This window comes from Toxotes jaculatrix, chromosome 19 (assembly GCF_017976425.1).
Source record: "Toxotes jaculatrix isolate fToxJac2 chromosome 19, fToxJac2.pri, whole genome shotgun sequence".
Classification (NCBI taxonomy): domain Eukaryota; kingdom Metazoa; phylum Chordata; class Actinopteri; family Toxotidae; genus Toxotes; species Toxotes jaculatrix.
Genome location: NC_054412.1, coordinates 15418830 through 15435944, shown reverse-complemented (window position 1 = coordinate 15435944; position 17115 = coordinate 15418830). Strand labels below are relative to the sequence as shown.

Below are 17115 nucleotides of genomic sequence, written 5' to 3'. Positions count from 1 at the left end.
GCGGGTATTTGATGACAGTTGCAAGAATCTGAGGCTCAGGGTGTCCTTTACAGCCGCTAAATCTTTGTCATCAAATCTGCCCGCACTAAGCTGATTTATGGTCTGCTCCACAGGGCGTGTTTCTCAGTACCCCCCTATTAGACACCCCGTGAACTCTGATCTATGGGGAGGTGGGGGGGGGGAGGGGTGTTGAGAAATAATTATGACACAATATTTTCCTGTAATCTTTCCATGTCAACAAAGAGGACATGAGCACCTCCAGTGACTCTCTCTCCAGTTCTGCAGTTCACAGTCATGTGAATACACATGCAGGCTTCACAGTCAGTATGTAACACTGTGTGCTTATGTCAGATACTGAGAAGGTCTGACAGACCGAGTGTCGAGCCAAAAAGAAAGGAGAGGCTCTACGGTGTCTTGTAAATGTCCATCAGTTCTTTAACCGTGTCCTCTGTGGCTTTGTCCCTTATGAGCCCTCTGGCCAACACATAACCAAACGCAGGACAGTTATTCACAGCTGCCTTAGTCGGACAGTTTTAAGGGCTGAGGACTTTTTGGAAACTTAAACAGCTGACCTAAGCACCTGCTAAGCAGTGGTACCAAAGAAAACATGAAAAAACCACCAAACCAGAATGCACCAATAATATAATACTTTTACAATGCTGTAAAGTTCAGCTTTAGTTTGTGCAATTTAACCACTGTGACCTTAAACTGAACATCAGAGGAACATATTGTCATCAAGAGAAATCCTGAGGCTGCTACTCAACATCTTTGACAAGCAGTTATTACAGCACCAATGGTGATTTTACTGGGAAGAGTACATTTTTATAGGTATATGGAGGTATACGGAGGTGTGGGTGATAGATGGCCATTGATCATTGATGGCCATCTGACTTTCATGCAGGAGGTTCATGCAGATTTTGTGTCCCATCACAGATCTGCATTAAACATTCACCTTTTATATTTACGGTTACAACAATCTTTCCTTTTTTTCCTTTTAGAAAGCAATCATTTAAATAAATGTTGGCATTAGATATTAAAATTCATCATCACTGATAGTATTACAAATCAGAATTCATGTCTAGTGATAGAGTTGGCCCAAGACCTTTGCAGGTGAAATGTCTCCTGTTTACATAAGTCATGACTGAATATAGAAAAAAAGGGACAACCACAAGGTTTAGACCTTTTTTTGGACAGCAGGGATCACAACTAAATAGTTGGAGAGATGATATTTTATGGAAGAAATCAAAAGTTACGATGAGGTATTCCAGTCATGGTGCCTTGAACTTCATAGAAGCATTAGTTTTTTTTGAATGCTAAGAAATTAATTCTTTAACTTTGTTAAAATCATGAGGAGTTCCACAAAAATGTTTGGCTAGAAACAAAGTCCAGCCTTTGGCTCATTATTCCGAACTGGAACTGAAGTTGGTTCAAATAAAATTCATTTGAGTGTAATATTTCAAACAAACAATCTATAAGCCCACAGAGCCTGTCACTAATTCAGTGGACCATCTGTGTAGAAGTGTCACATGACGGTCATCAATTCAAGTCTTGATTTTTTTTTTTTATGGATTTTCTCTTTAAAGCACATTACAAACCTAATGCATACTTTTTAGGACTAAATTCTTTTGCACACATTAAAAAAAAAAAGTTTTTCTTGTTTGTTTAAAATATAAAACAGCAGATATTCTCTACAATTTAAGCTTTAAGCTTTTATTGCTAAAATTTTGTCTTTGATTTCAGTAGAAGATATAAGACATTAGAAGTACTGGTCAGCAGTTTGCCTGATTACTGATCCACAGCAGACGCTGCTGGTGGTGACTGACGGGGTCACGCCTGCGTGTGTGTGGGTGTTTGTATGTGTATATTTTCTGTGTGTGTATGCTTCCATGTAACAAAAATAGTGCCCCTTCCTGGGCCCCAGCTCCCACATTCTGCTGCTAATAGGAAAGGTGCATGTGAGTGTCCGCATGTATATGTGTGTGTGTGTGTGTGTGTGTTTGGGTAGATGTAGCCCTTGCCTGACCGTGGCCCTGTCCAAGTCTTAGCATGCTCATTTATAGCCAAGCAGCCCATCAATCTTAATAGAGGAGAGAAGTGCAAAGAGCCGATGAAACGCCAGACATGATCACTATTCACTCAGTGGGGGCGCGGAGAGAGGGAGGAGCAAAGAGGAGGGAGTCGCAGGGTAAGATGAGAGGAGGGGAGATGGAGGAGGCAGGGTGAAGGAGCACAGAGGGAGTGAAAGTGAGGAGGGAGGGAGTGGGGAAGAAGGATGGGGTGAGAAGAAGAGAGGCAGCAAGTTGTTTATCCCCGTAGGCGATAATAATGATCTGATCCTCTCGCTCTTCTGTCTGTGTCTCGCTGTCTGAGTGACGGCTGGGAGAGCCACATGGAAACTGCTGAACAGGCAGAGGTGAAGGGCACTTTGCGTGTCTCTCTCACACACACAGACACACTTTCATACACACGACAAATCTTTGTTTTATTGTTTGCAATTTTTCTTATAAATGTGGTCCTTACACTTTGGAGCAGTTTGAAAGGTTGTTTGACACACAAGCACACTAGCACATGCTGTATGATTGGTAGTGCTGGATGGGTCACATGTCAGGTGTCGGATCATACTGGGCTCTGTGTACGTGGTGTGGCCATGCTGAAGCCTGGGCTGGAATGGGGTGGCGTGTGTGTGTGTGTGTGTGTGTAAGTGGGGGTAGGAGGTCTGCTGAGAGGTGGGGAATGGCGAGAGGATATTTGGCAATGTGCTGCGAGACTGTGCTGACACAGTAGACTGTGTCTTCATACAACATCAGAGCTGTCACACTCCCGGGCACGAGGTGCAAGAGGGATTCAGTGAGTCAGTGTTTACAGATTGACACTGGCCGTGTTTACCTGCTAACATTATAACACAATTAGGGAAAGAATGCCAGAGAGGTAGAGCTCATAAATACAACAACTGTAGATAGATAGATTAGATAAATAGGCAGAGTTTAGAGACTCCGTGAGGGACACTGTCATGTTACAGCAGACTGGGGATGACAATAGGATTAAAAATAAAAACCACAACAGCATAACAGCAGGCCTGCCGAGGCCCACTGGCCCTGTTCATACCTAGCATTAACATGCAGTGTTGTTTTAAACCCATGAGAGGCAGTAATGCACTTCCTGTGCCTAGCCTGCCTGCAATTAAATGAAGAAGAAGAAGAAATCAAAACAACACAGGATGGGTCTACTCCTTGGTGTGTTCCAGGCAAACCAAATCACTCCAGTTCTTTGACGTACCCATAATCTATACATGATTCTCAAATGTTATGGACAAAGACAGTTTATGCTATTTGAGAACGTGAACATATACATGCTGTCACGTACGGAGAGCACATTAGTTGAGAAGACGGTCCTTCAGTGTGGCCCAGGACACATTTGCGTTCACACTCCTAAAAGAATGTGTCCTTATGCAGCCCAGACCCTCTGAATATGGTCTGAATAATTGGATCTCAAATGCGTCCTCTATGTGTCTTGGGTGCATTCACACCTGTACATAGAGCTGTCTGCTTGTGATCAGATCACCTGAGATCTGTGTTAATGCCAGGTCTGAACAGGGCAAAACACCATGAGGTTGTGAGGTAGAGGCTTCAGAAAGACACTGCTCCCAGCCATGAAATAGTTCCACATTTAACTTCATATAACAGAGCAACAACTGAGAAACTGGCCTGTTTCCAGTCTTTGTGCTAAGCTTATATAAGTGGTTGTAGGTGGTAGATTCATACTGAGCGTACAGACGGATATGAGCGGTATCAGTGCTCTCATCTAACTCTAAACCAATGTCAGACCATTCCTTTAAATGTGAAAATGATTAAATCACTGAATAAAAAAGAACCAAAGGTGTTGATTAAAATCAGAAGCATTAGCGCAGAGAGAGGTACTTAATCTCATTTCAGCCACCTTTATGAAACTGCATTTTATCTAGACAAAGTAATTAAAGACCTATACATTTGTAAACAGCAGAATCATTGGGAGAGAGTATAAATAAACAACTCAGCTGGACTTTTGCCAATCTCACTGTACTGACAAGTACTGCAATACTAAGCATACTACACATGTGCAGAACAATACTGTGATGAAAAGAGATGAAGATAAGCTTTAATTTCGAATTATAAAAGGTTTCGTGAACCCAGCAGACGCCTCACCTGATTTAGCTTATTTTTGCATGAGATGTGTTCACTTGTTGGACTAATCGGTAAGATAAATCAAGCACACATCAAAGCAGTTCAAATATTTGAAACCCTATTCATGTTTTGTATATTTTGCTTGCAGGTCTGAAAGCCAGGACCACAGAGGGCAGTGTGGTGAGGTGAACCTGGGAAGGCCTGCAACAGCTGTGAGAAACCATCAGATCTGCCATTCCTCACACTTCAACAGCCAACAAGAGAGCGATTTATGACGGCCAAAGAGGGAGAGAAAGAGACGGAGAGAAAGAAGGACAGAGAGAGAAAAAAAAAAGGCAGGCAGGGGAGAAGGAGACATAAACAGAGTGAAAAAGGGAGAAAGAATGAAATAAACAGAGAAAGGAATAGACAGAGAAGTTGAAAGGAGATGTGATAAAGCAAGCAAAATGACAGGAAAGAAAGATAAACAGACGAAAGAAAGAAACAGGAGAAAGAGTGATGGAACAAGAGACAGGAAGATGACTGATCTGGAAAGCGAAATAAAGAAGAGAGGTGACAGGAGCTAGAAGACAGGACTACAATTTCAGTGATTTAAAAATGAAAATATGAGAATAATACATATTATACAGGCACACATGCTGGTCTACTACACACCCTGAGGGAGAGCCCACTGAAACAACATGGCGTTCATGAGGGGCGCACACACACAGACTGACACTAAAACATTCATCAGCTCCAAGGTCAGACCTTTAACAGAGAGTGATCGGACAATCAGCTGAGCATAGCTGAGGGAAAAGCAGCCAAAAGGCATGGCAGGCAGCCTAATGACAGACTTAGATCCTTTCATATGTCAGTATCTTTTAATATGCTTTGATTACAAAAAATTAAGTGAATAAGTGAATTACTGTCATATGACAGGGTCAAAGGTCAGGTAAACTAACAAGATGATGCTCTTGGAGTAGGTTAGGATTTAATGTTTCGGGCAAAGGCCCTTCAGCAGCACAGGTGGCGTTGGCCTCATGTCCTCCAGGTGAGGAAAAGTCTCCCTGCCTACTAAACCAACCTGCTGCCCCGAGAAATGAAAGATATATCCTTCTACAGCTCCCCAGTCCCCCCACCTCCACACAGACACACATTTCCTCCTGTCGCGTTCTCGTTTTCTGTCTGCTTGTCTTGTCTGCGGTGGGTTGGTGGTGCGGAAAGCTTCGTTTATTTGGTCTTTTAATACAAGCTGACCCCTGTCCCCTGGTGTGTGTGTGTGTGCCTGCGTGCGTGTGTTTCATGTGTGTGTGTGCGTGCGTGTAGGTCCAGTGAGCACTCTCCCATGACAACCACGTCAACGACCCAGAGACGGTGTCGAAAGAAGACCACACCACACGGGGAGAACACACACATTAACTCAACACACGATCACACACACATGCATACGCACATGCACACAAATAAACTTTAACACATATACACGCATACATCCAACAAAGCAGTACGGCACATAGAAGAATATATGTGTGGGTGTTTATGTGTGTTTTGGTCTTCAGGAAATCTTCAGCATGTGTTCGATGAATCCCCGGGGCTCTCACTCAGCTCTGATTGGCTAGTCAGCTTGTTGTGTTTGTTTCCACAGCGACAGAGCTGTCACTGCCTCCTACCACCCAGATAGAGCTGTCAATCACACTGGCTCTCAGCCAACCACACGCAGGGCTCGGCTGCAACCAATCACAACGCAGACCCTGTACTTAAGGAATTACAGCTCAACCAATAATAGTAGTCTTGATAATAAATCGTAAAGAACAAAGTTAGAATGTAAAGGAAAACTTTTTTAGAGCATCTGCTTTACAATGGTTAAAGACTGTATTTAGGGGGAAAAAAATGAAGGATCATTTTGAAAGACTAAATGTTTCAGTTCTTAAAATTCAGAACAGTTATGGCTCAGTCAGAACTTGGCCTTTGTCTAAAGAACATCTGCCATTTCCAGTTCTTTAATCCCAACCCTCAATTTGATGTTGTTTTATAATACCTTATTGCACTTTTTAATTTATGACAAACACTCGAGGATGTGCTTCCAGACAATCATCATCCATCTTCAAAGGTTGATTTCAGTTCAGTTCCTATGCCTCAATTAGTCTTCACATTTTATCAGCATACTCTTCAAACACTACTCTATGTGACAGTGAAGAACATCATAATTAACAGACCGATATCCGAGAAAGTATTGTTCTGTGAAAGCAAAGTTTCTAACCTATAAACGTCAGTAATATAAACATCAGAATCTTATACTGTTACCATATCTTGATGTGAGACTGAACGGCTTGTTAATAGGAAGCCACACTAACAACCTACGTCTTTATTACTGTGGGTATCTTTTTCTGACAAACACGGGAGCAATTAATGAGAATAATTATGGCTGCATTCAATGAGGTATGACAGAGCAAGGACTCATCTTAGTCCCCTTCACACCGCAGATTTCAAACAAAGGCAATCCTGTCTGAGATGAGAAGGGTCATAAAAACTAAAAATAGCTGAGGTGTTTCCGTAGGTGACGAAAAGTAGATGTAACACAATATATAAGTCAGGGTCTCGGAGCGCAATGTCACAGAAGCAGGACTGTCACATGTTCACAAAAATAGACGAGCATGCACAAGACATTCAGAGAAGCGGGAAGCAGAGCCACAGCCAGTCAGACAGATTCTACTATTACAGCAGCCTTTCCAGGTCTCAAGAACAGTGTTTGTATTTGTTATATTGATATATGTAGAGGTGTATGTGGTGTTGGGCTGTGTTTGTGCAGTGTGGCAGTTATGACCTGAGATTAAATTGCTTGATTTTTGGGAAATCCTCCCTGCTGTTAAAAACAATCACATCCTTCGAGCCGGAGTCGAACCAGCGACCTAAGGATTTCTGTGTATGTTCCCTCTACAGTCCTCCGCTCTACCAGCTGAGCTATCGAAGGTGTTCTGCTGTGGCCCCACTGGCCAGAACAGGGGGGCACTGAGAGAGCAGAGTCCGTCCTACTCCTAACCAGATGTTTGTTGCAATACATTATTATTGTAATAATGTTTTATTTGCTGATCCAAATTTTCCTACTGTTTTGGCATTTCAGTGTGGATGGAGATCTCACCTGAATACACTAGTGCGAACGCACACCACTTCCACACACAAACAGCAGTTTCAAAATCAGCCACAGTCTCAGAACCCTCATCAGTCCATTGCCGAAAGTTCCATGTGTCTGTTTTCTGAGCAGTGAATACCAGTGCAATCTTTGTGAATGCGTTTGCTGGTCTGTGTGTGCTTCTAAATGTTAATCCCTGTCCTTGCTCAACAGTCACACACACTGCTGTACATACACAAAGCAGTTTGTCCCCTGTGGGCTACAGTAGCTCCTTCAGTGTGTTTGTGCCTCGGCTCAGTTGAATACAGTAAAGCCTTTTCACTGTAATCACTGATCAATAATAGTGATCAGAGGCCAGTCATCAATACCGCTCCATCTGCTACCATTTGGCCTTAGCAAATAACACACACTGAGTCTTCACAGCAGAAACTTACAGCTGCTGTGTGTTGTGTTTTAACAGCTCTAAATGACTAAAAGCAGATTAACTGCAGAATGAATGTAAAGGAAAGCCTTTAAAATACAGTCATGTATACTAACACGACAGACACGATCTTCTCCCTCCAAACCACACACACGGGTCTACAGTATGAACCCATCATTAATGCATTGAGCCGGATGTTGCTGTGACCTTTCTCTTTTTAGGCCTGACCCCAGCAGATGACCCTGGAGAGGGATTAGTCCCTGATACGCCTAATTAACCCCACAGCACACTGCTCGGACTGGACCAGCAGCTACTCACCCACACTACAACACCCGGTCCCTGCTATATTTATATTTTCTTGCCATCCTTCTTTCATTTGGTTGGAGTTCAGCAGTGGAAGCTTCCTTCGGTTTTCATTTTCCTTCTAAAATAGAAAAGGAGAACAAGATTTTCTGAGCTACAAGGTTTTGGTGCCAAACCTACAAAACCCATCTTCGTATCTAAACCTTAAAATCTGCCTAAATCTTGCTTTTAAACTCTTTTTCCAAAAAGTTTTGCAGACACCCTTCCACCTTGACCCATCCACCAATACTCCCCTGGACCTAGCTAACCCCTGTGTAATCCCCTCGAAGCCTAAACAAGAGTATTTTGACTGTGGGGTTTGCAGAAAGGAAGCAGAGGTTGGATTTCCACAGGAGTTGGAAACCGACAAAAACAACACTGAAATCTGCGGAAATTAGTCCATTAACATAGCACACATGCACATGCAGACACAATACGCTTCCACTGTATACACATGGTTAAACAAATACCCAATAATTTTGTTCTCAAAATGAATCAAATAAGATGTGAATTAAATATTTAATGAGTCACTTAAAGTTCCTAAATAGGGACATCCAAGCTGATAATGATCCATTAAAATAGACTTGATTATGCCTCAACACAGATCCTACACATCACATCTCCCATACTTAACTTGTAGTTTACAACATAAATTATATGGTGTCTGGGAATACCTGCAAATTAAACCCAAGAATCACTTGACCAAACAGCTGACAGCATCTAGGTTAACAAATCACAGCCAACTTTTTGCAGCCACAACATCTTGGCCGTGTGTGTTTGCTGGCACACGCTGTTAGTTTTTGTCGTCTAATTTGGTTCAGAAAGATTCACTGAGCCTGCTAACGTGCTGAGTAAAGTTTCAGATGTCCTCATTTGAAATTGTTTGTCAGACTAACACACACACACACACCCATATGTAAAGATACACACAGCTGTTTATAATCACAGCCGCACGCACACACATATAGTACAGTATGTAAAGTATCCTGGAGCTGGGTTCGGACAACGCAACACGACACCCAACTACGAAACAGTTGCACAGAACCAGACACTTTATTTAGGAGCTTTCCAAGCAACGTCACTCCACGCTTTGATTTTTAATAGGCTGTAGTAAATAGCACCAATATTCTGACTTTTTATTTAGTTGGCTTAAGTTACCGCGTTTATCTATAGATTTATGTGACATATTCAAACTCCCATCCGGTTCACACCTTTTTTGCTTGTGTGTGTGTGTGTGTGTGTGTGTGTATGTGTTTTATTGGTGTTTGCATAAGCACAACTTGTATCTTTTATCAGTGCTGATCAGGTTTTAGGTGCAGCTGAATTAGGAATAGTGTAATATATAATGCAACATAAAGAGCAGTTATCCACCAAAGAGCACACACACACACACATGTATACACAAACGTACATGCACACACATGCACACACTAAAGCCGACTTTTGAAGGACAAGGTTGGTTTCCTGTGTGTTGCTGTGGAGGGTTGCTCGCTTTGAAATGTTGCAAGTTTGTGAGTGTGTGTGAGTGTGTGTGTGTGTATGTTCTTTATCTCCTCACAGAGACTCTGGGGTACCTCCCTACAGCTGCAACCTTTCCCAGCTGTATCGTTTTGATAACTGCGTGGCTGCGAATGCGTGTCTTTGTCTCCAGTAAAGTATGGAGAGCATATGTAGTGTGTATCTATGTGTTTGTGAAAAGCATCTACTGAGGCCAGTGTCTGCCATGCAGGTGTGAAGGTGTGAAGGAAATGAAATGAACCACCTCCTTGTGTGCATGTGAAAGTGTGTGTGAAAAATCATAATGTATAATGTCTATGTAATATTAGCTACACCCATTATAGTTTGATGTCGCAGTGTTTCACACATTAAGGTCACTTCTTCGAAAATTTCTGCTGATGAGGTTTGAGTTTCTGTGGGTGGACTACTCTTCTTTGGTGATGTGAGGACAGGGGAGAGGGTCTGATGTGGGGGAGGGCAGAGGGGGGTGGTAACTAGTTATTACAAGCATCCAGAGAGCAGGACAGATGGTTAGACACTAGTCAGGGTTATACAGCAAAAGGCTGTAAAACAGATATGGGAAAACCATGTGTGGGTCACGTAGGAACGCACAGATGCACACATACAGTATCTACACATTTACACTAACACATTCCAGCACACATTTGCCTTGTGTGGTGAGAGAAAAGAGTTTGAAGCACAAGGAGGAAAAGACATTCAGAGAAAGGAAGGGGCAGTTTGGCGATTGTTTACACAGGACTATTTCATATCAGCATATTAGCCTATTCCAGACACTGTGATATTTCAGTTAAACCTGTAAACCCGTCATGTTAATGCCTTTCTTCATTGTCTGTGACGTCAAATCATCACATTTTCACACACTCAAAAAAACAGTGGGCATCCTGATCACAGTTCAGATACAAAGTTTGTCAGTTGAAGAGTCAATCACACTGGATGATAAGACGGTTGCATGCTGTTTAAAAAAATGGTTTAGCTGATTTTGCTAACATTCAGCAGCAGAGCTGAGAACATCAGGTCAGAGCAGGGAACAGAAACAAGTTGTGCAGCTCTGAGTCCTCTATTTCCATCGCTCGCTGTCTCTGTCACAGCAAGTCATTTGGAGAGAAGACAAGGTTTGAAGTGTTATCATAACCATCAGAAACCATGGCAAGAGTCACACAAACAAAATGCAACTCATGTTGTAATAAACCATACCCTTACATTAAATGTTACCTCTAAGCTTTGAGTCTGATTTTCAAGTTCCTCATTTAAGTTGCATCACACTTTGTGAAATGGCATCGTGAGTGGGAGATATTCACATTAAAGGTCCTGTTTAATGATTTATACACAATTTTTCCCATAATTCAGTATGAATACATTTTTTATCTTTGGGTGGTACGTTGCCAAGCCAAAACTTGTCTGAGATGTTATGATGTAACAAAAAACTCAAATCAATTAACACTGACAATATCCACTCTAAGTTTAAAACTATAAACTAGCTACTTAAAGAAGACTATGGCTACACTTTGTCTATCTATTCCTGTGAGGACAAAACACAGACAAAGCTTCCCAGATCATAAAAAGAGCAAAATAACTCCAAGTAGCATCAACAACTTCTTTTCCCCAGCTTTGCTGTCAGCACCCTCAGGATGTGGGTGACACATCAGTTCTCTGGAACCACAGACAGGCGCCAAGGGCAAGTCTAATCTGCCCACACATCTCTCTCTCTTTCTCTGCTCTGGTCGGTTCAGCTCTATGGGTCTCTCTCTCTCTCTCTCTCAGCCTCCCTCTGGCTTCTCCTCAGTCACACCCGAGCTTACACTTACACCTGCAGTGAGGCGAGACTATCCCAGTCGGGATCTTCACGGAGGCAGGGGGGACAGATGAGACCGGCAGGGAGAGGAAGGTTCATCTGTTTCATCTGTAACCACTGGTCACTGTTGGTTTCTGGTTGGGCTCTGCTCAGACACGTATGCGGCCTCTGTTTGTGTTTGTTTACAGTTGTGGCTGTTTGTGTGATGCCAGTTGTGTTACCATCAGGGAATATTAAACTGCTGCTGACAAACACTTACCTCTGTGATATTATACGGGTGGTATGTGCAATCTGGGTAGCAAAGGTAACTGTCAGGTCAGGATAACAGCTTTACACAATTATACTATGTGAAATGTATATTTTAGTAAGCTAAAACTGAGACTGAAATATGCACTATACTGAGATAAGACTGGACTTGACTAAAAGTTGAGGAATTTAAAAACAACCTACATCCGTCTGTTGGTTTACAAAACAGTAACACTTTGGTGGACTGAATCCTTAACTTAGTGGCTTCTGGTAATGATTTCGTTTTTATCAATAATATAATACAAATTGATTCAAACTCAAGGTTTTGCAGAATCCACCAATATCGTTCTTGTCTGGTGATAAGACTGATGTTAAGATCAATTCATAGGTGATAAAAAAAACAGCTCATAATTCTTTTCTCTTTCAACTGGCAATGAAGAGGACAACATGAGATGGGACAAAAGGAGAGAAAAGAAATAAAGAATGGAGTCAAGAGCGCCTCGACAGGCACCACTGAATTAAGTCTCCTGTCAACGCCTGCCTGTCGGCTTCCTCGTATGAACATGCTCCGTTCCCACGACCAACCCACTACGGGAGACGCTGCTGGGAAGGACACGGCATTCGGACGCTAATGTACCATGAGCTCCTCTCCCAGTAAGACCATACTACTGATGGTTGCACATGCATGTGTGTGTGTGTATACTCCTGATATCGTCTCCCAGTGCTGCTGTTACCCACACCTTGCCATCCGGTTTAGACCCATGACCAAATAAACACCATTCACACTCCATCTCAGTCCACACACAGACACACATATATGTGCAGAGATACTAGGGCTTCGAGTCTGTAATTGAAATAAAATGGAGTGTGAGCAGAGGTTATGACCTGGTGGTTCTGGTGATGCGTTATTAACCCTGCTCACCCAAAAGAGTTACAGTCTCTCTAACTCTCTCTTTCTCTCTCACATTCCCACCAACGTTCATACATATTTTCATGCATGACTTCACATCTCGGACTTGCCTTCAGTGTATATTTAACATCTAACAAAAATATGTATCTTTCTGTGTTCGAGCTGTTGCTGGATTTCTAATGAACCCTAAAATTCACTCCTTTGCACTTGCAGCATTGGTGGGTGAAAATAACAGAAATGTAAAAAGAAAGGCTTTCATCAGTCTGGCTGGTGCACAGATTTATTTTACTTGTTATGATTTTAGTTGATGACTTTTTCAAACATGAACATGATTTTTGATTTTAAACTATTTTTTGCTTCAAAGATGCAAAAAGACACCTGTACTTTTAAGGCCCTCATGGGCAAAGCAGCTTAAAAGAAAATAACAAAAGACTTTCACCACTTGCAAGGCTGGTATTACAGCTAAGTTCAGCACATACAGCAATTTCCGTACAGTCATGCCAGAGGTCTCACAATCCAAACAGACATATGGAAAACATACTCAAACTTTACATGCAGAAATTAGATTTACAAAAAATAAATAGTAGACCAGAGCTGAGAGAGTCCTGAGTACAGTCAGACCCTAACACAGGGCACACATACACTGGCAGAACCATGATGCACCACCAATTAACAAGCAGTAACAAGCAGTTTAAACTCTCCATCTAACCTCAACACATTTTTTCAGATGGATCCAAGACAACACAGGTCCCTGTCAGACCTGATTATACAGAATATAACTTGGACCCAAGCAGATTCAAGTCTCAGATTGGGTCTCGGATGCTAGGTGGCTTCAGAGCGGAGACAGACTTAACACAGTAGAATCTGCTGTTCATTCCACTGCCTTCACCGCTCATAACCTGAAATACTATCTCAATAAACACAAACTGTCCACTTCTCAGTGACCAGGAACTGAGGGTGAAGCGGCTTGTTGAAGGGCTCGTAGACGGTAGTCTCTACAGAGCTGATATTTCTTAGGTCACCTTACACTCCCCCATCCCTCCTCCCTCCTTCTCCTCTCATTTGTTTTCTCTCAGCGCTAATCTAAATTCCTCGTGAACACCTTCCATCACACGCCTGATGATCCGTGCAGAGCGCCCTCCCTGACGAGACTGTTTCATCACTCCTCCAATACACACAGATACTCACACACAATACACACTGTATTGTGGTCCCAGCCTTGACCTCTGACCTAATATCCCATAACTCCACTGTGTTTGGATCCCACACACACTGGCCTCGGAGTGCTAACAGATAAATTCAGTGGACTTTCACCAACACAAACATGAGAAGTACACACATACACACACAAACTGTTTGTGTCCATGTGAATGAGCGTACTTATGTCTTTCTGCTCGGCTATCCATCCCTCACTGCATACGTGTGTGTGTGTGTTTGCCTACAGTATATTCTCTTTACAGCACATGTGTATGTCTTGATGATAGAAGCGTTGTTAGTGCGCTGTCAGCGTGTGTGTGGCCATGAGTGTTCTCCACTCTGAGAGTTGTATTTAATTTAGGAGCACGGCTACGACTCCCCTGACTGCCGTAGACGTCACGCTCTGTAACGCCACAGGGGCCCACAGAGCAAGGAGAGGAAAGGAGAGTGAGAAGAAGCTGGTATTGCTTGAAGATGGTAACTTAGGAAATGTTATAGGAAACACAGCAGCAGCGGTGGCAGCCATAGCTTTCAGGTGAGCGGTGTGGACTGTGCCAGGTGAGTGTGGCAGCAAACCCAAGTTGGGCTGCCTGTATTAGTTTGCAGGCTTCGCTTCAATTACTCACATCATTACTCACGTCAATTACTGGTGATTCAGATTCAGTGAAATGCTATACTTACACTTCCTGTCTAATCCCTTTTGTCTTCTCCTTAAGTGAACTGAGGGAGGAGAGGGAACAAGCCGAATAAACTACTTTTCAAACTGATGATACAGCAACTTGTAAAGATCCAATTATGCTCCTCGTACTGCGGCAACACACATTATTCAGTGTTGTGGAGAATGATGGTCTTTAAGTTATATGGTCAGAAATCTAAAATTACGCTCCAATTTATTCTGAAATGTCAGCGTCCAGCCACAGATACGCTTATGTCTGTGTTAACTTCCTCATATTGCAGTCTGAGGACATGTACTGTCTTACCTCAAATCCAATTACAACAACAGAGAGGGGCAGTTAGTGTATGTTGCGTGCATGTGGGCTGCATGCATGGATACATACAGTACAAAAAAGTGTGTATATCGGTGTATGTGTTTGCATCTGTTGTCTCTCTGCCTATATGAGCACAGCATGTCTAAACGAGGCCGTGTTTCAGCCTTGTAAACACTAAACATAGTGGGCTGTGACCAGCATGCTGCCATGCTGCTTGTGATTAGCAGGTTACAGCAGAGTGATCAGAGAGAGCCAGGCGAGCGGAAACCAGAGAATGTGTTTTATGTGGACCTTATTTTAGCATATATTTCCCAGAATTAGCTCCACCGTGGCAGGGCTAATTTCAGACATAGGGATGTAAACGCTAAATATAACATAGCAAACATCCAACAGATGCAAAGACAGAAACTAATAAAATGCAAATGCTTCTTTGCCAAGTTAGCACATAAGCATGCATTGCTGTGCCACACGTACATATCCACCCAAAAGGCACACGCGCACACACACACACACGGAGCAGATGTGGGCAACATAGCTGTGCTATATGCGCTGCCTGTAAACTCTTCCTTGAAAAGAAACTTCTAAAAAGATTAACATCATAAACAGAAACAAGCTCCTTGAAATGCAAGCACATGTAGAAAATACAGACACATCTATTTGTGTCTGTGTAACGGCGAGGGCTAAAATTACATTTTGACCAGAGGTCTAAGGTGTCTCATTATCAAGTTCAGAGAACAGATCTCTTTGTGCACAACACTTCCTAATTGAGGTGGCATGGGGGGATCAAAAGAGGTCTAGTCCAAGCAGCCCATTACCGCACACTCACACACACATGAGATTTCAAGTCCCCCAGGCCAGCCCTCTTTGTGTTCTTATTGCCCTGTTGTCCATGTCTGTCAGCAACTTCCACCACTCGCTCACACTCACACACACACACACAGCACCACTGGCACAGGGGCACATAAGCAGTCAAAATAAATTTATCTAGAGGTAAACATCCCCACAAGTAGCGTTATCGCAAAGGCAGAGAGTGAGGGAGGAGGGGGATGAAAGAGAGGGAAAAGACGGAGTGAGGCAGTGGGAAGTGTTATCTGTGGTCATCAGCAGGAGAGAGAAGGTGTTGAAAGGAGAAAGCCCCAAATCCTAGACAATCTGCACCTGAAACAGCAGGAAATGCACATTGACACAACTGAAAGCCAACACCCTCTAACCTACACACCACCATCAAGCACATTAGGGCTCGAAACTCCCCAGTCAATCACAAGTTGGGGCAGATGCAGTCTGTGTGTGTGTGTGTGTGTGTTGGGGCAGCAGCCAGTGAGGCCCAGAGGTGACGCTGTCCAATCTGGATCACTGATCTAAACACACAAACACATAAGCACACTGTCATGCGCTTTCAAGACAATCAGATATAACAGACTTCTTACTAGGGAATATGAGTGTGCATGTGAGTGTGTGTGTGTGTGAGTCAGACAAGGCTGCAACTGTTTTGTATAAAGCTATCAGAGGTTGTGGCAGGAAAGGCCAAATCACTTACTTATTTTAAAAGACAGCAAGGGAAAGAAGAAAAAAGAGGAAATGAGTGGAAGGGTCTAACAAGAGCTGTGCGTCGGTCCTTTAGTGTGCTGGTGGGAGGGGGGGGGGGGGGGTGACAGCATGTTGGCAACACCTCCAGAATTAACACCTTATTATTCACACATACATCATTGTCTGTGTGTGTGTTTGTGTGTCTATGAACGTGTGCATATGTGTCTGCTTCACAGACAGGGTTATGAGGCCGACAGAGCAGCGAGTGTGGATGTATCTGAGGCATTCTGGGTAAAACATGGGTCATTAGCAAATCTAAAAACATTCTTTTCACCCATCACAACTTTTGTGCCAACATCTAACCTGAATATGAAAAGTCTTCATTTTATTGATGATTAAAGCAACAAGGACCATGGAATTTATCAATGAGACAGTTGCTACATAATCAAGCGATTTAAAGGCTGGTTCTTACATTACAGTGATGGGGCTATTTTAAAAGCTGAGATATTGTAGGACTAGCTTGACTGACTACGGTAGACTACAGATTTTTTCTTGCAAACAATTGTGTTTACATGCAGTGTCCCTGAGATCTAACATATGTGTTAAATGTATTCCCTTCCTCATTGCCACAGACATGGCCAGTCTTTGGGGAAAATGCCAGCTGCTTTTATCTTCTTCTTCACATTTTTTAATTTGCATACACCACACACTTGTATTAGAGTTTGCAGTCTGTGGAAATGTATGCTGCCTCACACATGTTTGTGAGGCTGTTACGCTGGAAGAGCATAAGACACAAACACAGTACTCATCAGAGTATTCCTTGAAAGGGACACTAGTCAAAAACTTAACATGATGCCTTTAATATTAACAGCCCAAAATAATGAATGCAACTTTCAGATGAAAA

At 42.7% G+C, this 17115-nt stretch overlaps 1 non-coding gene across 1 annotated transcript; it reads right to left on the bottom strand.

Annotated features, from left to right (window-relative positions):
* Positions 1 to 7020: 7020 nt before the first annotated feature.
* On the bottom strand, positions 7021 to 7110 carry trnay-gua. The gene is given in 2 exon segments: positions 7021 to 7056; positions 7074 to 7110. It is a non-coding gene; the product is annotated as a tRNA-Tyr (tRNA).
* Positions 7111 to 17115: the final 10005 nt, after the last annotated feature.